This window comes from Beta vulgaris, chromosome 8 (assembly GCF_026745355.1).
Source record: "Beta vulgaris subsp. vulgaris cultivar EL10 chromosome 8, EL10.2, whole genome shotgun sequence".
NCBI classification, from domain to species: Eukaryota; Viridiplantae; Streptophyta; class Magnoliopsida; order Caryophyllales; family Amaranthaceae; genus Beta; species Beta vulgaris.
Genome location: NC_079209.1, coordinates 33,454,157 through 33,466,819, shown reverse-complemented (window position 1 = coordinate 33,466,819; position 12,663 = coordinate 33,454,157).

The following is a 12,663-nucleotide window of genomic DNA, read 5'->3' as shown; positions in this document are numbered from 1 at the left end:
TTAACTCCTTTAAAGGGGGAACAGACCTAAGACTGAAAACTTGAATAAAGAAAAAACATTTTCAAGGAACAAAGTCGTAATCTCAAGAAGGAACTTTTAGTTGCAAGGAATAGAGGCAAGGTGATGGTTGTCCTAAATGGATTAAGAGACCATAGACAAAAAGAAAATAATGTCTTGGTTTCAAAAATCCAAGAAAAGGAACAAGCCTAAGAAATATGTTGACCTACCAAGTGACAAAATATGCATATATTGTGGAATGATGGGTCATAAATCAATGTTAACTAAGAACTGGAATGATTGGCAAGAATTTCAAAATAAGCAACATAAGATGGGTTGCAAAAGCTAATTCTAGTCAAGAATAGGAACCCACGAAGGAGGGGGTTCCTATAACTAGCAACTAGTTGATTTTTGCAGGTTAGAGTGAGGGGGAACAACACTTGGTATCTTGAAAATATTTGTTCTAATCATATGACAGGAGACAAATCTAAGTTTCTCTCAGTCTCCACCTATGAAGGTGGAAGTGTGACACTTGGTGACAACATGAAAGGTAATATAGTTGTCATGGTAACGTTGGTAAGTCACCGTCACATTCCATTGATAATGTTTTTCTTGTTGTAGGATCAAAACACAATTTTTTAAGTATTTCCCAATTACGTGACAAGGGAAATAAAGTAAAATTTAATAGTGAAAAATGCTTGATCGTAAAAAATTGTTCTAAGACTATCATCTTGGAAGGAATAAGGAAATGACATATGGTGTGGATTTTGATCTTGTTCCTAAAAATAATTTAACATGCCTTAGTGTTATTGAAAACAATCTTCTTTTAGGGCATAAATGCCTTGGACATGCAAGTTTTTTATTACGAGACAAACTTCGATTAAAAGATATAATTTTGGTATTATCATCTATAAAATTTCATATTGATCAAGTTTGTGAGTCGTGTGCAAAAGTAAAGCATGTTAGATCCTCGTTCAAATCTAAAACTATTGTGAGCACCACAAAAAACATTGGAATTGATTCACATGGATTTATGTGGCCTCATGAGGGTTCAAAGTCGAAGTGTTAAGAGGTATGTGCTATTTATTGTTCATGGCTACTCAAGATACACATCAGTTAGTTTTCTCTGTGGCAAGGATGAAACTTATGATGAATTCCTTGTCTTTACAAAAAGAGTTCAAAATTTAAGTGGTCACATATTGATGCATATTAGATTTAATCATTGTAATGAATTTTAAAAGTACAAATTTGATAATTTAAGTAGGAATCATGGCTTATATCATAGTTTTTTTGCTCCAAAAACACCACAACAAAATGGTATTGTAGAGAGGAAAAAAAGGACTTAGCAGGAAATGGCTACGACTATGTTAATAGCTAGTGAACATCCAAGGAACTTTAGGGCTGAAGTTGTAAGCACTGCTTGTCATATAATAAATTATGCCATGATGAGACATATCATTAACAAAACTCCTTATGAGCTTTATTAATATAAGTATAAAACACCATCCAAAGTGTTAAATGATGAATCTAGATTCAAGGAACCAAGAACACTCACACTTCAACTCAAAGTCACTCGAAACAAGGCATAGTGCCAAAACACAAGAACAAACTCAATTTTTTGGGGTTTTAGGCCAAGGGTTTTAGGTTGGGTTTTAGAACACACTCAAAGTAATAAGGGAACTCTAAATCTTGAGACACACTCAAATTAATAAGGGAACTCTTAAGCTTAAGACACACTCAAAGTTTAAGGGCTAAAACACAAGTTTTTTTAATCAGACTCAAATATGATTTTCATTGATCCTTTGCTCACATTATATAGAGAAATGGAGCAGCAAAAGGATGCCATAAACCCCTTGAAAACTGTCCATAATGACCAACCACAAGGAGTTACAAAACTCCTTAAATCACACACATCATTATGCTCAATAAATGAGTTGTTACAACCATACTACTATCAGTAAATGATGACTAAATAAGCTCCTAATAACACTCTAAATAGTTGGCCAAATGGAAATACTTTAAGAGTAATCTTCTGGCTTTATTACAAGCTAAAAATAAACAATAAAATCATATAAAACATTGTTACCCATAACATATCTATGGGTTACTCATATCACACATATATCATGCTAAGTTTTGTTGTTGTTGTTGCACTTAAACTTCAATCATTAATCCATGTAACACTTGTGACAAATTTGGGCTTGAAATCAACACTAAAACACCACTTGCAACCTTGGACTGTAAGATGATCCAAATTCAATAATTTAAAAGATCATCTAATTTTAATATCTTGGGTTGCCTTAGTGCACATGTATCATACTTCTACTAACACTAGAACTCTTGTACGAGGCTTAGAATCACAACGTAGCAATGACTCAAACAAGTAAAGTTTAGGGAATGGAAATTACAACTCAAAACATTCTCTAAACACACGAATTAACAAAGGGAAAACAAATAACAACCAAACTCCAATAATAACTAATTACAACTCGAGTATGAACTACGCTAACAATAACTTCGAACTCACTTAAATTGGACAAGGACTTGGACTTGAACTACACAATAGCTTCACCTACCATGGCAATGAGTGAATGAGTTTTGTTAGTGCTTAATGGTGGTGTTACATCGCCATCAGAATTCCTACTAAAAATACTATAAAATTCAACTAACGAGAGGATTTAAGACTACTTCAACTTAAGGATATAGGATAGGGGATTCACCAATAATTAAATCCTAAACCATCAGTCAAGCAAAGGGAGATGCATTAGGATAATTTAAGGGGAATCATTCATATGCATTCTAATCACTTTCTCAAGCCAAATAGAAATGCACAAGTAATTAATCACAGCCTATTTTCATGGTATATATGACAATCACAAAAGCATATCCACAACTCATAATGATAATCAACAAACCTCTAAGTCGATAAATCCCTATTTTCAAAATGATTGTTTTCTAGTGTTCTACCCATGACATTCTCGATCTTTCATCAAGAGCACTAAAATGATGCTCAAAAGTTTATCTTTTAATTAAACATCCATAACAAAGCAAATAAATCACCAAAATTTCACCCAATGTCAAATCCAAAGCTTGCTCTAAGGTTCATGACATTATTAATATCTAATCCCTTCCCATAGCTAGTAAAAAACTCACAATCCATAGAAATACGAGAAACTGAAAGAAGATTCCACATCATTATTGTATTGACAAGTAGAAGTGTAGGCATATCTTGGTTGCCTGCGCGAGATGACCGCATATTTGACTAACTAATTGTAAAGATTTTAATTTTGAAATTTTTTAAAAATTAAAAGGTCGTCAATCCTTAAATGAAGATTCATAAACCTAATTGGGTTTTGAGAAACCATAGGGACATCTTAGGGACTTATCCAATGTAGATTTCCTCGTCATGACATAATTGGTCAATGAACGAAAAATAGGGTTGGGGGTTGAGGGTTCAAATATGATCGATAATCAAACGAACTCACTCACTCTGCGCCTCGACTTAATACAAATCATGTTCGAGTTTTATGTAGTTAAACAACTAAGCAATATGTTCATGCAATCTAAAATTAATCTACGTTGGTTAGTTAATAAAAGAATATTTTTTAGGTTATATGTTATTTATGCAATCAAATTACAGGGATCCTAATCCGATTGTCAGAATTATTTGAATTTAGCATTGGAACATTTAAGAACCTAGGTGACTAAGAATCTTACAAAAATCAGCAGAAGAGCTTAAGAAAACACGTTATACTTGTTAGAATTGGCGAACTTAGTTAAGCTTTGTTGAAAACTTCTTTGACTAAGACTCTAAGATACTTAACCCTAATTAAATCTAATTAATCCTACTTAACCAAAATGATAAAATCTGAAGTAAGATTAAAATACTAATTAAGTTCACAACAAAAATAACTTTAGCTTTAGAGCACAAGTGTAACTTACTCGTAATCTTGAATCCTTGCTTATCCATGTTCATTGCCATCTGGTTTTGAGCTAATTAAGATTTTGAACATCGTGTTAAGCCAAATCCAGAATTAAATAAACTTATGATTATTATCAACACCAGGCTATATGCATTTGCATTATTTCCCCTACTTGAAGTAAGATTCGTCCTCGAATCTTCTTCTTCTCTTTTGTACCTAGATGGTGTACTTGATCTACTAACAATCAAACACAAGAGTGAAGTGCAGAACTTTTATGAACTTCAAACAACAATGACTCGAACCAAGTGACAAAGATAGAACTTTGGAGCTTAATGATAAAGGCCACACCACCATAATACACACCCTAAGATTTCAATGCATAACGGCAAAGCCACCAAGAATCATTGGCAAGAGTTAACACTCAAAATACAACGCAAACTTCAATAATCAAAACTAAATGAAAATTCGTACAACCTGAATTATATATATGAAGATAAAAACTACTTCTACTATGCTTAGGAAAAATCCCTAAGTCACACTATCAAACAAACTCTTATTAAAACAAACTACTAATAATAATTAAAGAGTCCTAAAATAACTAGGATATAAAGAATTAAAAATGAATTCTCCTTAGGCATGCCAATAACACGACATTCTCACTTTCCATCCATTTCATGGCTAACTAAGCACATTAACACTTTTGTAGTAGATCCCATGAATTTCAAATCCATATCAATTGACTCCACATGACATGATAACTTTATGCATTAAAGCTAGCAAACTCTAATCATCCATACTAAGATCATACTCATTTTCTTCAAAAGCAATTGTCCTCAATTGAGCGACATCATCATGTAAGTAATATGCTAAATCTCCAATGTTAAACGTCACAGTCACTCCACAATCTCTTGGAAGCTCTAACTTGAATGTATTATCGTTCACTTTCTGAATAATCTTGAAAGGATTCTCCAACCTTGGCATGAGCTTATTCTTTCTCATATTAGGAAATCTTTGCTTGCTTAGATGAAGGGAAACCAAGTCTCCTGTCTTAAAAATATGTGGTTTGCGATTGTTGTTTGCCAACACCTTATACATCTCATTCACCTTCTATATCCTCACGCGAACCAGGCCATGGAACCTTAACATTGCTTGTAACTTAGCTTACGCATCACCATGACCATAATCCCCCTTAGGTAAAGGAAGAAGATCAATAGGTAATCTAGGATTCATACCATATACCACCTCAAAAGAAGAGTGCTTAGTAGCATAAGTAGGAGAACAATTGTATTTAAATTCCGCATGAGAGACCTTAACGTCCCAATCTTTAGTTCTTTTACTCACCAACCCTCTAAGCAAAGCCCCACGTGTACGATTAGGGACTTCAGTTTTCCCATCTATTTTGGGGTGATAAGAAGTGTTAAAACATAGTTTGTTATTAAGTATTTTCCTTAGAGTCTTTCAAGAATAACTCATGAACTTAGTATCACGATCACTCACTATGGTTTTCGGAACTCCATGAAGACGCACGACCCCTTTGAAATATAAATCAGCTACTTTGAACACAATATCTGTTTTATAGCAACGGATGAAATGTGTCGTTGGAAAATCGATCCACTACCACCATAATTTGCATCCTTACCCCTTTGAGTACCAAGCAACTTGATGTATGTTTGTACATACAAGTAGGAACTCACAAAGGTTTAGATAGAACAAGCTAAGGAATCACATAAAGCTTTCCTGAATTGCAGGGGTACTATTTTAGCTTCACTTCGATATAGAAACACCACTCAATGAAATTAAAACTTTCTAAGATCATATTTTAACTTAGCCAAAGTTAATTAAGAAAAGGACTAATCTTAGAAGTTTCCAATCCAAGAAACGCCAAAGAAAACAAAAGGGGTTAATACACACTTGTATTTGTTGGTCATAAAACTTGATGATTTCTCATTTCATTCATAAGCTATTAATACAAGTCTTAATGTCAATGTTCTGATTTTCTAACCATAAGATAAAATGCTCAAACAACTAAAATTACTATCACTAAGTACATGAACTAAAACTTGCAATTAACATGTCCAAATGAAGGGCTAGTTAGCCGTTGGTAGTGCTCCAACTATCTCCACTTGTTAGCTGCATTTCTCCTTGAATGTAGGCATGTCTTGGGGTTGGTATATGCTCCTTAGTCTCCTGATTTGCACAGCTACATGGAAGGTCTCACACACCTTAAAAATAGGAACAACCCATCACTTCCTTTATGCTGACCATCGGCTTGAATAAGGCGCCACAAAACTAGGAAGTAGTTCTTATTTTCATGGCTTTGCTCCTCTTTACTTACCTCACACGTTCTATTACATTACTATTACATGACTCATCAACTCATCAAAATAAACAGCAACTACAATCGAAAATAATAAAGGAAATATGAACTCCTAAAGACTCTTACAACTCGACACTAATGAAACTAAATGAAAGAAACTAAGGACTTGAAGCTGAAACTAATGGTTAAGCCTTAAACAACAAGACTTAACATGGACTCATCATCATAGAACAAAGAAATAGCCAATGAATTCAAAGTATCACGCAAAGTAGAAGCCACTATTGTTATGAGCTTTGAATCCTTAGTAGATCTATATGGTCCTCCATCACAACCTCACAATAAAATCCATGGAAACATCATCCCAAGGATATTCTAGAACAAGAAAACAAGTGTATAACCCCTGATGAATTATGCTATTTGATTTTTGACAAGTAGCACACCTTGCAATTACATTTTGTATGTCTCCTTGCATTTTAAGCCAATAAAATGTTCTTGTAAAATAGCAAGAGTTTTAATAATGCTAAAATACCCCACGATTCCCCCGCCATGAGCCTCCCTAACTAGTAATTCACGTATAGAACAAGAGCATATACATAGCATCTTACCTTTGAAAATAAACCCATCTTGAAGGACATAAGAAGCCACAGTTTCTTTGACACACTCTTCAATGATTGGATTGAAATCAACATATTTCTTGTAATAATACTCCTTAATGAGCTCAAAGCCTATCAGCTTGGTTTGAAGGACATCGAATAAAGTATGCCTCCTCGAAAGAGCATCAGCTACAACATTTGCCCTCTTTATAATTAAAAGAGATATTGAAGGATTGAAGGAACTCAACCCATTTAGCATGCCTCAGATTGAGCGTTTGCTGCCCATGTATATGCTTGAGAGCCTCGTTATCTGAGTGTATAATAAAATGATTTGGTCGTAGGTAGTAACTCCAATGATCAAGAGTCCTCACAATAGCATAAATTTTTTTGTCATAGGTTGAGTAATTCAACCTTGCGCCAATTAACTTCTTATAATAAAGGTACATTTTCCTTGTCATAACACTGCACCAATGCCCACTCCACTTCAAATGGTTGAGAGAAATATGGTAAGGCTAGGATAGATAAGGGTGTTACATAGAAGCTTATTAATGCTACCAAAAGCATGTTGAGCAGTCTAACTCCACTCAAACATTCCTTGTTTAATGCAGTCGGTCATAAGGGCTACAATGCTACTAAAATTCTTCACAAATCTCCTACAGAAAGAAGCAAGACCATTGAAGGACCTTACTTGAGCGATAATAGTAGGGATCGGCAAGAATTAATTTCCTCAACCTTTGATTGATCAACCGCCACACCCTTCATTGACACTATATATCCAAGGAAATTCATGTTTGGAACTAAGAAAGAATACTTCTCCAGTTTAGCGTATAGTTGTTGTTTCCTTAAAACATCAAATGACCCTTAGATGACTAAGATGATCTACTACACTCCTTCTATAGTATCATTCAAGTAAACCACCACAAACTTACCCAAAAAAGGTTTAAGCATCTCATTCATCAACCTCATGAAGGTGCTTAGCTTGGAGCATTAGTGAGACCAAAAGGCATAACAAGCCACTCATATAGGCCCACTTTAGTCTTGAAACCAGTCCTCCATTCATCTCCCTCATTCGAATTTGGTGATATCCACTTCTCAAGTCTATCTTAGAGAACACTATTGCACCATGTAACTCATCAAGCAAATGAACAAGCCTAGGAATGGGAAACATAAACCTGATTGTTATGTTGTTTACAACATGAGAATCTATGCACATTCTCCATGTTCCATCCTTTTTTGGCACTAACAAAGTTGGTAGTACACAAGGACTTGTACTTTCCCTCACATAATCTCTCTTCATCGAATCCTCTATTTGTCTTTGAAGTTCTTTAGTCACTTGAGGGTTGCACCTATTGTAACACCCCGATAATTCTGTTTTTCAAAAATATGTTTCAAATATAAAACTTAGAGAATCATCAAAGCATTATTGCCTGTGTGATAACGTATTAGTTTATTCAGAATTTTGCAGTGGAAAACATATAACTGAACTATAGAATTAAAATATAATGAATAACAAAATCGCTTTAAAACCAAATAATATGTTAACTTTAACTTCATACCAAACTTAAATGCAAATGTATCTAATATAATAATAAATAAATCAATCTGCTACACAAGCTCTTTGTTCCTAAAACCCCAATGATGCAACATCTGCACACCTATAGATGTCAATGCACTAAAGAACTGGTCATCACAGAATCAACAAGGCAAAACCATGATCAACACATACAAACAAAGCACGTAGTCAGCAAAGTTGAGTACTACATAATAATAAATAAACATTCCTCTCATGATACTACTAAATAATAAGCACGGATAAATAACAACATAACAATCTAACAATATGCAGATAACTATTACTGAACTAAACTATAACAATATTTTATTACTTTAATGGAATAGTTATTGGACCGAGCTGTCTCATTTGAAACAGCCTTCCCTTTGAAAGACAAAATTTGGGCACGACTCCGTATTCGATAATGACCTACGATATCGATGAACCTTTTAATAAAAATAGGAAGTAGAGGTGATCAAGAGCCGGACCAGGCCGCGCTTAAAAAAATTTACCCATTGGTCGGGTCGGGCCAAAATTATGTGCCAAAGCCCGCTATTTCGGGCCAAAATGAGCGGGTTTTTAGGCCAAAATCAGGTCCGGCTAAAATATAGACTGAAAAGTCATTTTTGGCTTGCCCAATGTCGGGCCAAGCAAAAAAAAAAAATCGGGTCGGGCAAAAACATTTTGCCCAAAACCTGCCCCAAAATCAATAATCATCTCTAATAGGAGCGGTGATAAATCTGATTCCCAGAAAAAGCCATGGCACGACCACCATGTACCCCAACTCCTGATTGTCCAACTTCAGACGTGCACAAGTCTAAAGTTTATTACTATTCAAGTTTCACTTTACATGATTTACCAATTATTACTTGTTATGACACACAAGCAATATAGATAGTATATAATCAAACATTCACAACTATATTCCTTTTTATCTTAGGATTAAGTAAGTGATCATATAACTTACAACCCAAGATTAATTCCTTCTTTATTCCAATCCTTTTTATTTGTTGAACCTAGCCAACGACCAACTTACCTTTCAAAGGTATAAATTATCAACTTACCAAATAAGGACCACAGTCCTCATAGATCGTGAAATTAATAATATAAGGGAACACATGATACAATCATGATCTAACTGATAAATATATTAATTCCCACATGTGAATTAATAAATAAAGTGCCCAACCAACACGCTTGCATCAATATTACATACAAATATGATATTAATCTCATAATTAAATCTCATACTTAACATGTTCGCATATAGGCATAAAACATGTAAAATCTATTCATAATAGAAATCATATATGAACTCACAAAGTTCCTATACATGATACTACATAACTTTTCCTTCCTAAAATCATGATACTACATCAAACAATACATATGTATGTACGTACCTTATGTAAACAAATTGATGGGCCACTTTTAACACTTTAAAAGTCGCCTACAGAGTAATCTCCGCCTAAAACAACCAATAGAATTTATAATCAATACTCCAAATAAATTCCAGCAACTTCAAAATACTTTAAATTCCCTTTCAAAATATTTAAAAGTTGTTTTTGTCATTAAAACTTCAATTACTCATATACGGTAGCATTGTACTATTATACTAGTCATGAAAATCCATAAAACTCCATTAATAACAATCTTTCTAAAATTTCAGCAACTTATAATTTATTAAAACTCACTTTAAACATACTTAAACATGCTTAGATTCATAAATCAATTTCATAGTTTATAACATGGTACTATGATTTTTCAATTTTTAATACCCTAAAAGTCCATACTTTGATAATTAAAAATCTAATTTAAATATAATAATCAAATCTGATTTTTTATTCTTTCTATTATACAAAATTTATATAATCATAGATTCATCATTAAAACATAAATTAAAGCTTCTAAACATAATTAGTAATAAAACAAAATATAAAAATATAATCTTTAATCAAAACTTGAGGAAGAAGAAAGAAAGAAGAAGAGAGAAAAACTCACGTGGAAGGAAGAGGATAGAGAATATTTTTTTGTGGGTAAAATATTTGGGCTTAATGATATTTATAGGAAACCTTTTCTTTTGGGCTTAGGAAAAGGTAATTGGATCCTAAGTAGGATAGGATAATGAATAGGATTGATGAATAAACTCCTAACAATACTAGAAGTTCCTTTTCCTAGTCCAATTAGTATTTGCGTTCCTCAAGCCCATTTAAAATCCTTTTTCAAATCCAATTAGTATTTCAAATATTTTTCAAAGTATGCGTTAACTACATATTTTAACTTCCTTAAATCTTTAAAATAGTTCCTTTGACTTACAAAATAGTCAACTTTTTAAATAAATAAATTATTTTATATACATACCAAAATATTTTTATAAAATCCATAAATTTACGGGGGATTACAATCTACCCCTCTTATGAAGAAGTTTTGTCCTGAAACTTGACACAAAAATCCCATAAATCGAAAAATTTAATCTAAATTTTCTTTTGAGAAATACTTGTGTTGCTTCTTGAACACACTTTTCTATGCAGAGAATCTATTTATTTTGCACCAATATATGCAAATAACCAAAATAAGCATAAAAATGCATCAAAATCTCATAAAAATAGGTAAAAAGCGTGAAATTCTATCCTATTCTACCCCCTTAAAGAAAACAAGTTACGCCCTCATAACTCACCTCAAGGAACAAGTCAGGATATTTCTTCTTCATTTTAGCTTCTGGCTTCCCACATTGCCTCTCCAGACTCGTGGTTAGACCAAAATAATTTTACAATATGGACGTCCTTATTGCGTGTACTATGTACCTTCCCGTCAAGAATCTTAACAGGTCTTTCCTCATATGTAAGGCTATAATCAATATGGATTTGTTCACGCTCCAAAACATGGCGCTCATCAGGGATATATCGTTTGAGTTGGGAAATATGGAACACATCATGCATCTTCTCAAACTCCATTGGCACCGCCAGCGTATAGGCTACTTTCCCAATACGCTTTAAATTCTCCAAAATCTTATATGGGCCTACATATTTGGCATATAAGTTGCCCCTTTTCCAAAATCTCATGACGCCCTTAGTTGGTTATACTTTAAAAAACACCTTATCACCTACTGTAAACTCGTCTTCTTGTCATTTTAAATCGGCGTAACTCTTTTGCCTATCTTGAGCAGCTTGAATTCTAGCCTGAATCATTATGTCATTTTGGACGGTCTCCTTAATAAACTCTGTCACCAAGACTATATTCTCACTAAAATATTCCAGCAAAAGGGACTTCTACATTTTCGTCCATATAGTGCCTCAAAATATGCCATTTTACTGCTTGTATGATAGCTATTGTTATATGAGAATTCGATCATGATGTATTTAATCTATCAAGATCAAACAATAATGTGCAAAAGAATGTGCTTTATTTTTTATATCTCCTTATAGGTGTCAATACGACGGACATCGTCATTCTATCCACAATAACCCAAATAGTATCATTGTCACTCCTCGTCCTAGGAAAAGCAGTCACAAAATCCATAGAAATAGAATCTCACTTCCATCCAATAATCTCTAAGGATTGAACCATCCCCATAGGTCTCTTATGATATATCTTCAATTTCTGACAGATTAGACACTTAGACACATATTCGGCTACCTACATCTATATTAGGATACCCTTAAGGTCTTTTAACAACTTGTCACCCCCTAGGATGCACAAAATATGGAGTGTTATGCCCCTCATCATAAAACGTCTCTTAAGGTCATTACACTTTTGTGGTATACACCACCTCCCCTTAAACCTCACTCTCTCATCATCATGAATCTTAAAGTCAGCTTCCTTACCTTGCTTCATTTTCTCCTTTAATCTTATCTAGGTGATCATCCCCAACTTGACCCTCTTTGATCTTGCCGAAAACCCCAAAAATAAAGCGCTTAGCCTTGCCTCCTTTTTCCCCAGAATTTCAAATTTTTAAGCTCAACCTTTGCATATCTCTTACAACCCCTCAGGGACTATCAAGACACTCACGTTATTGCTCGACTTTCTACTCAAGGCATCAACGACTACATTCGCTTTCCCCTCATGATACTAGATATCTAGGTCGTAGTCTTTAATTAGTTCCAACCATATTCTTTGCCTCATATTAAGGTCTTTCTGGGTGAAAATGTACTTCAAGTTCCTATGGTCGGTAAATATCTTATAAGGGGGTGGAATGGGATAGAATTTCGCGCTATTTACCTATTTTTATGAGATTTTGATGCATTTTTATGCTTATTTTGGTGATTTGCATATATTGGTGCA